A 19,167-nucleotide genomic window follows, 5' to 3' on the forward strand; every position below is an offset into this window, starting at 1 on the left:
TGATCCCGGAGTGAGCTGGTACATATGTGTACCAAACCTCGTTAAGATATCTCAAACCGTTCACGAGTTATAGCCATTTCAGTGACGATAGGCTACTTCCTGTATGGAGTTTTGGCGCCCCCTAGTGACCCTGAAGCGGAATTTCAAATTCTGTTCGATAATTATTTACCTACTCACTCCACAGATTTCTCCTGCGTTGGAACGATTCCGATCGGGCGAAAAACCTAGGACTAGTTCGTTTTGGCTTGAAATGCATATTATGCAAATTAGCGGAAAATTTTGCATACCGGAAATGAAATCGGAGATATACATTTTTTAAGTTTGGAGCCAGGGATTACAATGATACCAAACACTTGAGTGTCAGATATCCGGTTTAGGAGTTATGAAGCCCAACGCGTCGGGCATTGCTGTAGCGCCACCTATGGGCCGATTTGGCTGATTCACTGTATCTGAGTAGCCTGCTAATATACAACCAGATGACCAAGTGGCAAGTTTCTACGACTTACGGTTTGGGCTGGGCAATGCGTTTTAGCGTGGAAAAATAATAAATAATAATAATAAATATAGCTGCAAGCAGCAATTGCCGGGTTTCGAGCAGAACAGCACATCAAAAACGTCAGACGTCGCTGACCAGGCTGAGGAGTTACACCCAAACACAGCCACAATGAATGAGAGACCACCTCGCTCCAGAAAAACGAAAGAGATGGTCAAAAACGGATCATACAGACTATGTATGCTTACACACAGGTGCACCTATAGGACAAACATGTTCAGATTTATACCGTAACATACAATTCAGAAATGGCCGTGTTTAGTTGAACTACAAGGCCATGGAGTCGTGGTATGGTGCAATGGTGCAAACAGACTGCACACGTGCACATAACACACACACACAGCAGCACAGCAGACCGCAAGGACCTACAGTGGACAGCAAACACAGCTGGAAAGATTATGCTTGACTTATTTAATGTCCTTCTGAATTGTGTTCTGATAACCCCAGGACTAAGCATAAGGCAAAACCTGGCATGTTTTGTATCTTTGGACTCTGCAACAATTCAGGACTCCTGTGAAAAAAGTCCCATGAAAATATGGTGACTGCAGCCAAAGTTGTAGGCGTGTAAAATATATGTCCAACCGCTAGGTGGCACTGCGACGAAACTGCAGGCTCCCTCAGGTCCTGACTGCCATGAAAATTGTCAAGTACCATGTCATTACGCATACGTTTGGCGAAGATACAACCTTAAATACATTAGTTATCAACAAAAAAGCGGCACTCATTCACTGAAATCTCTCTGCTCTCTACTCACTGTTAAGTGAAAATAACAAATAACCACAGCGTGGCGCTACGAAAAAATTGTGCATGCAACGTCAGGTCATGACTTTGTTACATTTAGCTAGTATCATGGCTAAACACTTTAGTTTATTGAAAAAATAGTCAATGTCACAGGTTTTGTTCAATTATGAGGCCATCTAGTGGTGCAGGCATATTATTTTTTGGGTATTGCCTCAGACTCTGATCAGACATCAGCGTATCAAATCTGGTGAAAAAATGTCATTTCATTGCGGAGTTATAACCATTTATGTGTAGAAAACACAAAAATTTAATGTAATTTTTTGTTTTTTGCAATTTTCGGCCATTTCTGATGGAAATTTGAACATAACACCAATGGAGTTTTTTGTTCAGAAGGTAATGTAATGTTCTTCCTATGGCGTTTTCGAGTCGACCGGAATAACCCAGGTCAATGTCACAGGTTTTGTTCAATAATGAGGCCAAATAGTGATGTAGGCAAACAATTTTTTTTTGTATTGCCTCAGACTCTGCTCAGACATCAGCATATAAAATCTGGTAAAAAATGTCATTTCGTTGCGGAGTTATAACCATTTATGTGTAAAAACATATAATTTGGAGATAATTTTTCGTTTTTTGAAATTTTCGGCCATTTCTGATGGGAATTTTAACATAACGCCAATAGAGTTTTTTGTTCAGAAGGTAAAGTTAATTTCTTCCTATGGTCATTTCGAGGATCGGAATAACCCTCGCGGAGTTATTCGCTCGTGTTTTGTAAGCGCTATTTTTGCTGTGCAGAACTGACTGTAAGGCGAAATCTGGCATGATTGGTATCGTAGGACTCGGAAACAATTCAGGATGCTAAAAAACAACTCCTATGAAAATCTCTTCACCACAGATAAAGTTATAGGCATGAAAGTTGTAACCATTGCATAATCACAGTATTTAGTGCCTTTTTCCCAGTTATAGCGCCATCTAGTGTCTGATCGGTGAGCTTTTTATATCACGACCTTAGACCGATGGCCTACACATATGATTCAACCCCCATGATGATATCTCAAACGCCTCTCGAGTTATGGTCATTTAAATGTTTTAAGCTCCGCCCAGTTCAGTTCTTGGCCACTCCTTGCGTGTTTGAATACAAATTTCAACTTTTTTTTGATAAATATTCATATTCACACTCCACAGAATCAATCAGCCTTGGTTAGGTTCGGATCGGGCGAAAAACCTAGGACTAGTTCGCAAAAGTATGTTTGAATGTTATCGTCAATAACTAACGAACCGTTTGATTGACAGCAATGCTTCAAGAGGAAAAGTTTTTCATCATGAGACGATCTATCATATGATGTCATGTTTGTGTGTGTATGTCAAACGTACCGTGATACAGGCACCGAAATACGGTATTACGCCCCCCTAGTGGCCAAATGACACCATAATTCTTACAATCCTTCAGGAGCAGTAAACAAAGGAGCACAGTGCGTTTCGTTCCGATCGACCTTTGTTAACCCTGTCAAATCAGTCCTCAACCTTCATTGGCTGATGACGGCCATGTTTTTGGAGATACGCCAATGTAATTCTAGACCCTCATGGTACATTGCACAAAGACACACCATACCAAATATTAAGTGTATCGGGCTAACGGTTGTATAATAATAGCCATTCCCGAACTCAAGCCGATTATAGCGCCACCTAGTGGCCAAAATCGGCATCTTTTGTACTGTGACCCCGGAGTGAGCTGGGACACATGTGTACCAAACCTTGTTAAGATATCTCAAACCGTTCACCAGTTATAGCCATTTCAGTGATGGTAGGCTACTTCCTGTATGGAGTTTTGGCGCCCCTTAGTGACCCTAAAGCGAAATTTCAAACTCTGTTCGATAATTATTTACCTACTCACTCCACAGATTTCTCCTGCATTGGAAACGTTCCGATCGGGCGAAAAACCTAGGACTAGTTCATTTTGACTTGAAATGTATATTATGCAAATTAGCGAAAAAATTTGCATACCGGAAATGAAATCGGAGATATACATTTTTTAAGTTTGGAGCAAGGGATTACAATGATACCAAACACTTGAGTGTATGATGTTCGGTTTAGGAGTTATGAGCCCCAACGCGTCGGGCATTGCTATAGCGCCACCTATGGGCCGATTGGGCTGGTTCACTGTATCTGAGTAGCCTGCTAATATACAACCAGTTGACCAAGTGGCAAGTTTCTAGGACTTACGGTTTGGGCTGGGCAACGCGTTTTAGCGTGGGAAAATAATAATAATAATAATAATAATAAAACAGACAAATACAATAGGTTTTCAGCACTTCGTGCTCGAAACCCTAATTAAAGCTGCAAGCAGCTTTTACCGGGTTTCGAGCATTAAAGCACGTCAAAGACGTCAGACATCGCCGACCAGGCTGATCCAGCATCCACAAAAACAAAAGAGGTGGTCAGAAACGGTTCATACAGACTATGTATGCTTAAACACACGTGCACCTATAGGACAAACATGTCACGTCCTTAATGTGAAGTCATCCGCAGCTACCAGACACACGTGTTCTAAGTTGTCAGCAAAAAAGGTGTTATCATTCAGTGAAAGTGGTGCTTGCAGTGGCAAAACTTGGGTCACAAAATGTTAAAATAGTGTTAATGAGTCAAAAGAGCCAAACCCCATGTCTCTACGATGTTCTGATACAGAGATACAGCTCTTGTTAAATGGTTGCTAGGGTATTCTCATTGGTTGCTAGGGAGTGAATTGCAATCCACCAATGATTATACTCAAAGCCATGAAAGACATAATCCATGATGACTCATGATTTTAGATGTAATTTTGCAGTATTTTTAAGTGAAAAAAACAAATAACCACTAGAAGGCGCTATGACAGACTCGTGCATGCAACCTCAGGTCATGACTGTGTTACTTGTAGCTAGAATCACGGCTATTCACTTTAGTTTAGTACAGTTGTCACCAGTCAACAGTTGTATGGCCATTGGGCTTACTCAATGTCAAAGGTTTTGTTAAATTATCAGGCCAACTAGTGGTGCAGGCATACCATTTTTTTTGTATTGCCTCAGACTCTGCTCAGACATCAGCGTATCAAATTTGGTGAAAAAATGTCATTTCCTTGCAGAGTTATAAGCATTTATATCTAAAAAACACAAAAAATGAATGTAATTTTTCGTTTTTTGCAATTTTCGGCCATTTCTGATGGAAATTTTAACATAACACCAATAGAACTTTTTGTTCAGAAGGTAAAGTTAATTTCTTCCTATGGTTGTTTCGAGTCGATCAGAATAACCCTCGCGGAGTTATTCGCGCATGTTTTTTAAGCGCTATTTTGCTGCGCAGGGCTAACCGTAAGGCGAAACCTGGCATGTTTGGTATCGTTGGACTCGGCAACAATTCCAAACTCTTAGTAAAAAAGTCCCATGAAAATACGTCAAACTTAGCCTAAGTTATAAGCATTTAAATGATTCGTCTGACCACTAGGTGGCGCGGTGACGAAACGAGGCACGCAACCTCAGGCCATGACTCTCATCACAAATACCAAGTGTCGTGTTGATACTTCATTTCTGTCCCCAGTTATAGCCAAAAAAGTTTAATTGGCTGCGCACACTTCAGACGTTTGGGCGTGGCATGTCGACCGTGAGTCGAAAGTTCAACTTTTTTTTAATAATTATTGATATTCAAACTCCAAGGAACATTTTAGCACTGGAACGATTCCGATCGAGCGAAAAACCTAGGACTAGTTCGTTTTTATTTTTTTAGACAAAATCGGAAATAGCGGAAAATTTTTAATGACGGAAATGAAATCGGAGATATACATTTTTTAAGTTTGGAGCCAGGGATTACAATGATACCAAACACTTGAGAGTCTGATTTCCGGTTCAGGAGTTATGAGGCCCAACGCGTCGGGCATTGCTATAGCGCCACCTATGGGCCGATTTGGCTGATTCACTGTATCTGAGTAGCCTGCTAATATACAACCAGTTGACCAAGTGGCAAGTTTCTACGACTTACGGTTTGGGCTGGGCAACGCGTTTTAAGGCGGAAAAATAATAATAATAAATATAGCTGCTAGCAGCGATTATCGGGGTTCAAGCCATTTAGAACACAAGACGTTTAAGGACATGGGCATATAGATATTCTGCATTGTATATTGTACATACACACGTTTACCTGAGAAAGGAAAAACAAGACTGTTAAAGAACAAGACTTCATATTGACATGGTTATACACTCATTTGGTATGTAGTTTTTTTTATAAAAAACAAAAAATATATAATTCTTAGGGCAAATGTCGTGTAAGTGCCTCCAAAATTATGTTCACGTTTCACAGCAATCATAAAATGACATGAGTGTTAAAACTGATAACTCAGAACAATTGAAGTGGTAGTCTTTAACTAAATGTGATTTTAATATTATAATAGTAAAATCATGAAGTTAAAGGTGCAGTGTATACATTTAAGCGGCACCTAGTGGTGAGGTCACGAATTGCAACCAATGGCTTAGTCCACTGCTCACCAAGGTTATTTTCGTAAACGAAAACTGAAACTAAGACTAAAACTATCAGCTAAAAAACATTTTCGTTAACTGAAATAAAATTAAAAATTCATAATAAATGAAAAACTAAAACTAAACGAAACGAGCAACAGTTATTGTAAAACTAATTGAAATAAAATAATAATTATCAAAAATAAGTATTCGTTTTCGTTATTAATAAGCTCTCATCCCGTGGCGGAAAATCTGAACAGGCTTTATAATAGACCCCTTAATCGCCTACGTCACTGTGACGTCACCGCTCTAGCTGGAGGCAAAACATGAGAAATCATAGCAGGCGCACTAAAAGTTCAAGGTTTTGACTTTAAAATGTCGTCTTCTTGTGTTTTTGGCTGCCAAAATATAAGTAACAGCACTTTTGGTTCCAAACTAAAGTTTTACTGGATCTCGGCAGACATTCCTTCAGAGAAATAAAGAAGACAATTGTGGTTGAATGGAAGGGGACGATCATAAATAATGCTCATGTTTGCAGTGCACACTTCATTTCAGGTAAAATAATCTATGCATATGTATTGGTGTGTTGGTCTTATCTAGTACAAATTAGAAAGTTTCTGTTTTATAGGTGATGATAAGTCAACCGTCAGTGCACTAGCTAGCTTAAATGTTAAACAAACATAGGCTACAGCGATAGATGTGTGTGCCATCCTTTGAATGATCTGAAAATAATCCCCATTGCTAATCATGTTTAGCCCAGCGATGGGTTACATTAGACAATAAGCTTGACAAAATTCCTCAAACCAGCCGAAAATTCTTCATATGTAGGAAATATCCAAAACCTGGTTAAAATGTTTCCAATGAGAACAAGATACAAGAATTAGCTGTTACAGAGTTAATTTACAAAAATAGCTGTCACGCAGAGTCAGTAACTTTACATATTCGGACAGTTCCGAACCTTCTTCTGCATCTATGTTTAATAAATCCCTCCTAAAACGTCCTAGCTTACGCTTGTCAGCATTGCGTCCGCGGCTCTTTTTGCCTCCAACTAATTAGAGTTGTGACATTCGCGAACGAACCGATTCTTTTGAACGGCTCACAAACATGAACGATGGGAGCCGAGTCGCGGCTGGAGGGGAGCCGTTCTTTCTGTCGTTCTTTTTTCCTATGCGTGTTTCACACAGATGCACACAAATTAGCTCATCTGTGAGACAGAACAGTTATAGGGGGAGGGGCTCACCCAGCGCAGGGGTTGTTCATTTAAGACTTGAAGGGGCTGATGTCCTATTCGCAAAGTTTACATTAGTAATAGTAGTAATATTGGACTGTATGTAGACATTTCCATTTTATTTATTCTAAATTGTGTAAGTGTTTGTAGTAAAAGCTATTTTGCACAGAAATTCATTGCAGCCGGCTTTGTTTTTGTTTTTTTTTTGTGACTAGGTATTGTATGAATAACATAAGTCAACGTAGCTTTACACATACACACACTTTGTACTAAAGGTAAATCCAAAATAGTGATGTCACTGTCTAATGTTGTGCAACCCTATGGAATATAGTCTACACATGACAAACGAGGTAATGATCAATATTTCAGAATAATTCAAACTCAGATATTGGTGTGTGATATCTGAGTTTTAATGATTTGACTACAATCAACCTCATCATTCCTCCCAGTGATTATTTACAGTTTTACAGGACAAACTGAGATGCCCCAAGCTGGCTTCTTAAAACTGACTAAATATTTAAAAAGAGCCGTCTCTTTGAAAGGAACGGATCGCCAAGATCCGGATCCCCTAAAAGAGCCATAAATCCCATCACTAGAACTAATCCTCGCCCACCCGGAGACGTTGCAATGTTTACAAACTTTTAAGGAGTCTTTACTTGTAGATGGTGCTTTATGCATGTGAGGTTAGCTTAGGCTGAAAGCAACCTCAGTTAACTAATAAATATGTCAGACAGTCTAGCTACTGTTAGCTGCTAAACTATAATTACTAAAACTATAACTGAAACTAAATAAAATAAAAACTAAATAGAAATGTGTTTGAAAAATAAAAACTAAACTAAAACTAACAAAACCATTCATGAAACTAACTAAAACTAACCTTAAATTTAAAGCAAAATTGAAAACGATACTAAAATAAAAACTAATTTAAAAAAGCAAAACTATAATAACCTTGCTGCTCACCCCTCGCTTTTGAAACACATAGAGAAGCTACGGTAGCCGCCACCAGACAAACATGTCATCGTCGGAGATAACTTAGTAAAAAAATGTGTCCGTTAAGGGCTTCTGTAGAAAAATGGCGGCACAAAATGGTGATTTCTATGTAAGGGCACCCTCAGTGTATGTAGATAAAAATGTCTCGTTCTAAGGTAATAAACACATACCGGTTCATTATGAAAGGTCTTTATACACCCCTGATAATATAGTTTTGTATATCATTTTGCATTTCCGTCAAGAGATCCTTCTAAAAATTACACACTGCACCTTTAAATGTGTACAGAGTTCTATTAATAGTAGACTTAGTTAAAGAGTAATCATCTTCTGTGTTTTCTGTGAGTGCAAATGTCAACCAGTGATTGATCCTCTTCAGCCATCTAGTGGACATAACGGAAAATTGCACCTAAAAACCACAATAAGGAATTTGAGTATATTGCCTGATCTCAATAATACTTGTATGCTTTGTCATAAGCTTTAAGGGCCATTCGTCAGGGCCGTTTTCAAAATGACTGTGTGATAGCTATACTTCTGCAAAGTTGTTTTTGTATTTGATATATATATATATATATATATATATATATATATATATATATATATATATATATATATATATATATATATATATATATACAGTGTAGAGAAAATTGTACTACACTGGCTTTACTGTTGTTGAGTGTAAGAACTGAAATAATTTAATAAAACAAAACCAGATACGTTATCTGAATGGTGGATGGTGTTATTAAATTGTGTCAATAACAAATATCATTTCATTTAGAAGATTCATGTTCATGTCCTTTAATAGAGTACCATGAAGGCTTTCTGTTTTAATTAGGTAAATAAAGTGAGGTATGCAAGTTATTAAACCTTATATATCTTTATGGACAAAAGGAACATATACACAAACATGCTCTGCACATTTTGTATGTTTCTCTCATCTGAAACAGTCATTTTAATTCATAGAGATCTAGGTCTTACTAAATGGTTGCTTGTTTAAATCTTTTAGACTATTTTTTTAAACAAAAGTAATTGTTCTTATAGAACATATATATTCTTTGACATAGATATTATGTGCAAACATACAAGTTTTTCAGATGACAGCCTCTGTCATATTATAGTAGGCCTAAAAATAGTACTAAAGCTGTACATTTTTTTTTATATTTAACAACTGGCTATGTCCATACATAACTGATCCAGATGTGTTGTTTATATCAAATGGAGTTAATAACAAATATGATGTCATTAAGCAAATGTCAGTCAGATTTGCTATTAAGCACTTATTTGTAAATAGAAAATAGAAAATAGATTAGAATACTAACTTTTAAATCTAGATTAAAAACACATCTGTTTAACTCTGCATTTACTGAATGAGCACTGTGCTGCTTCTGCTGACTAGCCATTAGTTATGTAAAAACATTTAGGTACTTTTTACAAACAAACCTTATAAAAAACATTACTGGTGTACATCTTAAGACAAAACTATGGCCCAGATATATTTAAAGGTAGGCCAGTGTAAGCTATTTTCAAGTAAGATAATTAAACTTAAGCCTTAATTTTAGTCTGTAACTACACTTAAACCAATGGTCAGTAACAATAATCTCTAAGACTAGTATTCAAAGTTAGTCATACATTTTTGTCTTCATGATTAAATATTACTGCTTTAAGTATCATGTGAAAAATATTTAAATTATTTAAATTATATTTAAATCCAAATAGTAAGACTGATTAGCCCTAACTAACTACTAGTTCTTCAGAATAGTCCTTAAAACACAGTCTTAACTTAATGGCTACTGTATGTTTATTCAACCAGCCCTAGTCTTGGAAAGACATATATTGTCTGATCTTAATAAAACTGTTCATATTTTGTCATAAGCTTCACATTACTAGTTAATAAGTTAGATATACTTAGTTTGGCTCATTTTGAAAATGTCACATTTCAAAATGCTTGAATTGATTACCTCAAGGCTTTTAGTTTTAATGAGGTAAAAGACTGCAAATCATTAAATCTTATAATAATTTTCATGCAGATGCAAACCCATGGACAAAAGGAACATAACAGCAGCTACAAATGAAATAAAGAATACAGGTTACAAATGGTGCCCACCTCACTATGTGACATCACATCAAATCTAGTAATACAGTGAACCGCAGTGGTTTCTCAAGACCCAATGCTCGGCACATTTTGTATGTTTCTCTCATCTGACACAATCAGTTCAGTTCATACAAATCTCTACTGATGATTAAAGTAGATTTGTTTAAAATAGAAGACTTTCGTATATGTGCAGAGCAGTGGGCCTCCAGGAATAATTTTGAGAACCATTGATCTAGGGGACAGTTAACGTAACTCCCGTTGTTCTAGATGCAAATATTTCCGGAATGATGAGCCAAAAATCATCAAAGACACTTGAGAACATAAGACAAACAGGCCCATCAGTTTAGTTGTAATCGCACACCATTACGCTGGACTCATACATGGTTAATGCTGGCTGGCTGTTGGTCGGCATGTTTTCTAAGATATGTAATTATCCTAAAAGACCCTTATAAGAATCTGAAAGTAGATGTTATGTGCAAAATAACAAGTTGGTCAGACAAATATTTATGTGTTGTATACATATGCTATAGTTATCGTTATTTGTTCTTGGGTTATAGCGCCACCTAGTGGACAATCTCTGCAATTTTTTGCATGTGACCTCGGCCTGTGTCTATACATATGTGTACCAAGTTTCGTGTTGATATCTCATTCCTATCATAAATGATAGCCATTGTAGTATTTGTGGCACCGCCTCTTCGTACTTTTGACCGTGGTGTTGCGACAACGAGTGCAAAGTTCAACTTTTTTTTGATAGTTATTGATAATCAGTGTCTAAGGAATATTCCAGCACTGGATCGGTTCAGATCGGTCAAAAAACCTAGGACTAGTTCGCAAAAGTAGGTTTAAAAGAAAATTATGAATATCTTACAAACGATTCGACTGAGACAAGTGCTGCTTGAGGAAAAGTTGTTCATTTTAAGTACCTCTATTAAATGATATGAGGATCTTGTTGATATCTGAAACACTGCATAATACACAATCACTTAAACACTGAAAAAACGTGATACCGCCCCCCGGAGGCCGAATTTTTTCTTACTCTGCACAGACCTTCATGGCCAAGAGACAAACAGGGCCACCGCGTTTCGTTTCGATCGGCCTCCGTTAACCCTGTCTAATAGCTGCTTTTTCTTGATTGGCCGATGGCGGCCATGTTTTTTGAGTTACGCAAAATTCCTTTTAAACATAGATAGTACCCCAGACCAGGATCACACGTGTCAAATGTCAAGTTGATCGGTCCCATATTTCGGTAGTTACAGCCCTTCAAAGTTGAGGTGGTGTTATAGCGCCAACTAGTGGTCAAGCGGCGCAATTTTTTGCACCTGACCTCAGAATAGTCCCCTGTATATGTGTACCAAATTTGGTGTCAATACCTCCTTCCCTTCCTAAGTTATAGCCATTTAAGTCCAAGAGGCTCCGCCCATTGGGGGCGTTTTGGCGTGGCTTGACGACGGCGAGTCGAAAGTTCAAATTCTTTTTGATAACTTTTGATAAACACACTCCAAGGAATATTACGGCACTAGAACGGTTCCGATCGGACGAAAAACCTAGGACGAGTTCGTTTTTATTTTTTTCGACAAAATCGAAAATAGCGAAAAAATTTTCATGACGGAAATGAAATCGAAGATATACGTTTTGTTCGTCTTGACGCAAGGAATCCAGGGATATTAGACACTTGACATTTGGATAAGATTTGTGGAAGTTATGACCATCAACGCGTTTGTTATCGCTATAGCGCCACCTATGGGCCAATCGGGTTGATACTCTATCAACCTCTCCCCAAATTGGGTCCTACCATTTGGCCAAGTTTCAAGTCTCTAGGCCTTACGGTTTGGTCTGCACGTTCCGTTTTACGGCAGAATAATAATAACTAAATATAGCTGCAAGCAGCGATTGCCGGGGTTCAAGCCATTTAGATCACAAGACGTTTAAGGACATATAGATATTCTGCATTGTATATTGTACACACACACATTTACCTGATAAAGGAGAAACAAGACTGTTAAAGAACAAGACTTAATATTGAAATGGTTACACACTCATTTGGAATGTAGTTTCTTTAATAAAAAACAAAAAAATATAATTCTTACTGCAAAATGTCGTGTAAGTGGCTCCAAAATTATGTTCACGTTTCACAGCTATCATAAAGTGACATGAGTGTTAAAACTGATAACTCAGAACAATTGAAGTGTTAGTCTTTCCCTAAATGTGATTTTAATATTATAACTAAATATTATATTAAAGGTGCAGTGTAAATTTTAGTGGCATCTAGTGGTGAGGTCACGAATTGCAACCAATGGCTTAGTCCACTGCTCACCCCTCGCTTTTGAAACACATAGAGAAGCTACGGTAGCCGCCACCAGTCAAACATGTCATCGTCGGAGACAACTTAGTAAAAAAATGTGTCCGTTAAGGGCTTCTGTAGAAAAATGCCGCACCCAAAATGGTGACTTCCATGTAAGGGGACCCTCGGTGTATGTAGATAAAAAGGTCACGTTCTAAGGTAATAAACACATACCGGTTCATTATGAAAGGTCTTTATACACCCCTGATAATATAGTTTTGTATATCATTTTGCATTTCTATCAAGAGCTAAAAATTACACACTGCACCTTTAAATGTGAACAGAGTTCTTTTAATAGTAGACTTAGTTAAAGAGTAATCATCTCTGTGTTTTCTATGAGTGCACATGTCAGCCAGTGATTGATCCTCTTCTGCCATCTAGTGGACATAACGGAAAATTACACCTAAAAACCACAATAAGGAATTTGAGTATATTGCCTGATCTCAATAATACTTTGTATGCTTTGTCATAAGCTTTAGGGGCCGTTCGTCAGGGCCGTTTTCAAAATGACTGTGTGATAGCTATACTTCTGCAAAGTTGTTTTTGTATTTGATATATATATATTTATACAGTGTGGAGACAATTGTACTGCACTGGCTTTAATGTTGTTGAGTGTAAGAACTGAAACAATTTAATAAAACAACCAGATACGTTATCTGAATGGTGGATGATGTTTTAAATCGTGTCAATAACAAATATCATTTCATTTAGCAGATTCATGTTCATGTCCTTTAATCGAGTACCATGAAGGCTTTCTGTTTTAATTAGGTAAATAAAGTGAGGTATGCAAGTTATTAAACCGTATATATTTTTATGGACAAAAGGAACATATACACAAACATGCTCTGCACATTTTGTATGTTTCTCTCATCTGAAACAGCCATTTTAGTTCATATAGATCTATTCTGTAGGTCTTACTAAATGTTTGCTTGTTTAAATGTATTAGACTATTTTTTAACAAAAGTAATTGTTTTTATAGAACATATATATATTCTTTGACATAGATATTATGTGCAAACGTACAAGTATTTCAGATGACAGCCTCTGTCATATTATAGTAGGCCTAAAAATAGCACTAAAGCTCTGCATATTTTTATATTTAACCACTGGCTATGCCCATACATAATTGATCCAGATGTGTTGTTTATATCAAATGGAGTTAATAACAAATATGATGTCATTAAGCAAATGTCAGTCAGATTTGCTATTATGCACTTATTTGTGTTCACACATGTGCTGTGCTAGAGTAAGTTTTCAGATAATCATTTACATTTAAAACAACCAATTGGATCATAACATTACAATTTCATTGCAATAATTCTATAAACAATTATTAAAAACTTTATAAGACACATCATGACATGTTTATGTCATGGAAAATAAATTAGAATACTAAAGCTACTGATAACCAAATATATATTCTCTTTATGTATGATTATTAGTTATTATTTCTAATGTTGGCCTGTTCTTTAAGGATCCACATATTTACAGCAATCTTTTTCATACCTTTAGGATTTGAAGAATTCTAAGACAACATTTGAAGCTTTATCATTTTATTGGGTTGTTTCCCACAGGTTTAAATTGATGCATGACTAGCCATTAGTTATGTAAAAACATTTAGGTACTTTTTACAAACAAACCTTTTAAAAAACATTACTGGTGTACATCTTAAGACAAAACTATGGCCATGATATATTTAAAGAAAGGCCAGTGTAAGCTATTTTCAAGTAAGACAACTAAAACATAAACCTAAATTTTAGTCTGTAACTACATTTAAACCAATGGTCAGTAACATTAATCTCTAAGACTAGTCTTAAAAGTTAGTCGTACATTTTTGTCTTCATGATTGAACATAACTGCTTTAAGTATCATGTGAAAAAATATTTAAATTTTTTAAATTATATTTAAATCCAAATAGTAAGACTGATTAGCCCTAACTAACTACTAGTTCTTCAGACTAGTCCTTAAAACACAGTCTTAACTTAATGGCTACTGTATGTTTATTTAACCAGCCCTAGTCTTGGAAAGACATATATTGTCTGATCTTAATAAAACTATTAATATTTTGTCATAAGCTTCAGATTACTAGTTAATTAGTTAGATATACTTAGTCTGGCCCATTTTGAAAATGCCACATTTCAAAATGCTTGAATTGATTACCTCAAGTCTTTTAGTTTTAATGAGGCAAATGACTGCAAATCATTGAATCTTATACTAATTTTCATGCAGATGCAAACCCATGGACAAAAGGAACATAACAGCAGCTACAAATTAAATAACGAATACAGGTTACAAATGGTGCCCACATCACTATGTGACATCACATCAAATCTTGGAATACAACGGCAAAAGTTTATTTTATGTTTCATATTGATATTTGCCCAGATAGTACAGCAAATTCACAAAATTGCTTTTCATATAAACATAAACATCTAGAGCAGTACTTTCAACTCAGTGAACCACGGTGGTTTCTCAAGACCAATGCTCGGCACATTTTGTATGATTCTCTCATCTGACACAATCAGTTCAGTTCATACAAATCTCTACTGATGATTAAAGTGGATTTGTTTAAAATAGAAGACTTTTGTATATGTGCAGAGCAGTGGGCATCCAGGAATAGTTTTGAGAACCACTGATCTAGGGGACAGTTAACGTAACACCCGTTGTTCTAGATGCAAATATTTCCGGAATGATGAGCCAAAAATCCTCACAGACACTTGAGAACATAATACAAACAGGCCCATCAGTTTAGTTGTAATCGCAGACCATTACGCTGGACTCGTACATGCTTAATGCTGGCTGGCTGTTGGTCGGCATGTTTTCTAAGATATGTAATTATCCTAATAGACCCTTCTAAGAATCTGAAAGCAGATGTTATGTGCAAAATAACAAGTAGGTCAGACAAATATTTGTGTTGTATACATATGCTGCAGTCATCGTTCTTTGTTCTTTGGTTATAGCGCCACCTGGTGGACAATCTCTGAATTTTTTTGCATGTTACCTCGGCCTAGGACTATACATATGTGTACCAAATTTCGTGTTGATATCTCATTCCTATCATAAATGATAGCCATTTAAGTATTTGTGGCACCGCCTCTTCGTACTTTTGACCGTGTTGTTGCGACCACGAGTGCAAAGTTCAACTTTTTTTTGATAATTATTGATATTCAGTGTCTAAGGAATATTCTAGCACTTGATTGGTTCAGATCGGTCAAAAAACCTAGGACTAGTTCGCAAAAGTAGGTTTAAAAGAAAATGATGAATATCTAACAAATGATTCGACTGAGACAAATGCTTCTTGAGGGAAAGTTGTTCATTGTAAGTACCTCTATTAAATGATATAAAGATCTTGTTGATATCTGAAACACTGCATAATACACAATCACTTAAACACCGCAAAAACGTGATAGCGCCTCCCGGAGGCCGAATTTTTTCTTACTCTGCACAGACCTTCATGGCCAAGAGACAAACAGGCCCACCGCGTTTCGTTTCGAGCGGCCTTCGTTAACCCTGTCTAATAGCTGCTTTTCCTTGATTGGCCGATGGCGGCCATGTTTTTTGACCTACGCAAAATTCCTTTTAGACATAGACAGTACCCTAGACCAGGAGCATCGGTGCCAAATCTCAAGTTGATCGGTCCCATATTTTTGTAGTTACAGCCCTTCAAAGTTGAGGTGGTGTTATAGCGCCAACTAGTGGTCAAGCGGCGCAATTTTTTGCACGTGACCCCAGAATAGTCCCCTGTATATGTGTACCAAATTTGGTGTCGATACCTCTTTTCATTACCAAGTTATAGCCATTTAAGTCCAAGAGGCTCCGCCCATTAGGGTCATTTGGGCGTGGCTTGACGACGGCGAGTCGAAAGTTCAAATTTTTTTTGATAACTTTTGATATTCACACTCCAAGGAATATAACAGCACTGGAACGGTTCCGATCGGACGAAAAACCTAGGACTAGTTCGTTTTTATTTTTTTCGACAAAATCGAAAATAGCGAAAAAATTTTAATGACGGAAATGAAATCGGAGATATACGTTTTGTTCGTCTTGACGCAACGATTCCAGTGATATAAGACACTTGACATTTGGACAAGATTTGTGGGAGTTATGAGCATCAACGCGTTTGTTATTGCTATAGCGCCACCTATAGGCCAATCGGGTTGATTCTCTGTCAACCTCTCCCCAAATTGGGTCCTACCATTTGGCCAAGTTTCAAGTCTCTAGGCCTTACGGTTTGGTCTGCACGTTCCGTTTTACGGCAGAATAATAATAACTAATAAAAATCTGAGCAATTACAATAGGGTTTCAGCCCTACGGGCTTGAACCCCTAATAATAATAAAAACCTTGGCAATTACAATAGGGTTTCAGCACTTCGTGCTTGAACCCCTAAATATAGCTGCTAGCAGCGATTATCGGGGTTCAAGCCATTTAAATCACAAGACGTTTAAGGACATGGCCATATAGATATTCTGCATTTTATATTGTACACACACACGTTTACCTGAGAAAGGAGAAACAAGACTGTTAAAGAACAAGACTTAAAGAAATAGTCTACTGATTTTCAATATTAAAATATGTTATTACCTTAACTAAGAATTGTTGATACATCCCTCTATCATCTGTGTGCGTGCACGTAAGCGCGAGCTAGTCCTTGGGAGTACTTTGACTCGCCTGAAAAGTCCGCTCCCCTTCTCACTCTCATAATGGGAGAGGGAGGGTGTTACTGCGCCGAGTCGAAGTACTCCCAAAAGTGCTATTACGCCATAAAATATAGTTCTTCTTTTAAATCCGCTTAGAAAAGTGCTACTTTTTTTTTTGTACCACCAAACTTGCTCGTATAACTACTCGTCTTAAATAGGAAAAAGGTTGATGTGTTTGGTCACTTCTAACTTTATCTCTAAATGGAACAATTGAATGAATGGGGCTAAGCTAAATGCTATCGAAGCGTTGCAGCGCGCTCCAGCGCTTACGTGCATACACACAGATGATAGAGGGATGTATCAACAATTCTTAGTTAAGGTAATAACATATTTTAATATTGAAAATGAGTAGACTATTCCTTTAATATTGACATGGTTATACACTCATTTGGTATGTAGTTTTTTTTATAAAAAACAAAAAATATATAATTCTTACTGCAAATGTCGTGTAAGTGCCTCCAAAATTATGTTCACGTTTCACAGCTATCATAAAATGACATGAGTGTTAAAATTGATAACTCAGAACAATTGAAGTGGTAGTCTTTCACTAAATGTGATTTTAATACTATAACAGTAAAATCATGAATTTAAAGGTGCAGTGTGTACGTTTTAGCGGCATCTAGTGGTGAGGTCCCGAATTGCAACCAATGGCTTAGTCCACTGCTCACCCCTCGCTTTTGAAACACATAGAGAAGCTACGGTAGCCGCCCCCAGACAAACATGTCATCGTCGGAGACAACTTAGTAAAAAAATTTGTCCGTTAAGGGCTTCTGTAGAAAAATGGCGGCACAAAATGGTGACTTCTATGTAAGGGGACCCTCAGTGTATGTAGATAAAAAGGTCTCGTTCTACGGTTATAAACATATACTGGTTCATTATGAAAGGTCTTTATACACCCCTGATAATATAGTTTCGTATATCATTTTGCATTTCCGTCAAGAGATCCTTCTAAAAATTACACACTGCACCTTTAAATGTGTACAGAGTTCTAATAATAGTAGAATTAGTTAAAGAGTAATCATCTTCTGTGTTTTCAAATGTCAGCCAGTGATTGATCCTCTTCAGCCATCTAGTGGACAAAACAGAAAATTGCACCTAAAAACCACAATAAGGAATTTGAGTATATTGCCTGATCTCAATAATACTTGTATGCTTTGTCATAAGCTTTAGGGGCCGTTCGTCAGGGCCGTTTTCAAAATGACTGTGTGATAGCTATACTTCTGCAAAGTTGTTTTTGTATTTGATATATATATATATATTATACAGTGTAGAGAAAATTGTACTGCACTGGCTTTACTGTTGTTGAGTGTAAGAACTGAAACAATTTAATAAAACAAAACCAGATACGTTATCTGAATGGTGGATGGTGTTATTAAATTGTGTCAATAACAAATATCATTTCATTTAGCAGACTCATGTTCATGTCCTTTAATCGAGTACCATGAAGGCTTTCTGTTTTAATTAGGTAAATAAAGTGAGGTATGCAAGTTAATAAACCGTATATATCTTTATGGACAAAAGGAACATATACACAAACATGCTCTGCACATTTTGTATGTTTCTCTCATCTGAAACAGTCATTTTAATTCATAGAGATCTATTCTGTAGGTCTTACTAAATGGTTGCTTGTTTAAATCTTTTAGACTATTTTTTTTAAACAAAAGTAATTGTTCTTATAGAACATATATATTCTTTGACATAGATATTATGTGCAAACATACAAGTATTTCAGATGACAGCCTCTGTCATATTATAGTAGGCCTAAAAACAGTACTAAAGCTCTACATTTTTTATACTTAACAACTGGCTATGTCCATACATAACTGATCCAGATGTGTTGTTTATTTCAAATGGAGTTAATAACAAATATGATGTCATTAAGCAAATGTCAGTCAGATTTACTATTAAGCACTTATTTGTGTTCACACATGTGCTGTGCTAGAGTAAGTTTTCAGTAAATCATTTACATTTAAAATAACCAATTGTATCATAACATTACAATTTCATTGCAATAATTCTATAAACAATTATTAAAAAGTTTATTAG

Source organism: Misgurnus anguillicaudatus, chromosome 18 (assembly GCF_027580225.2).
Source record: "Misgurnus anguillicaudatus chromosome 18, ASM2758022v2, whole genome shotgun sequence".
In the NCBI taxonomy this organism is placed as follows: Eukaryota; Metazoa; Chordata; class Actinopteri; order Cypriniformes; family Cobitidae; genus Misgurnus; species Misgurnus anguillicaudatus.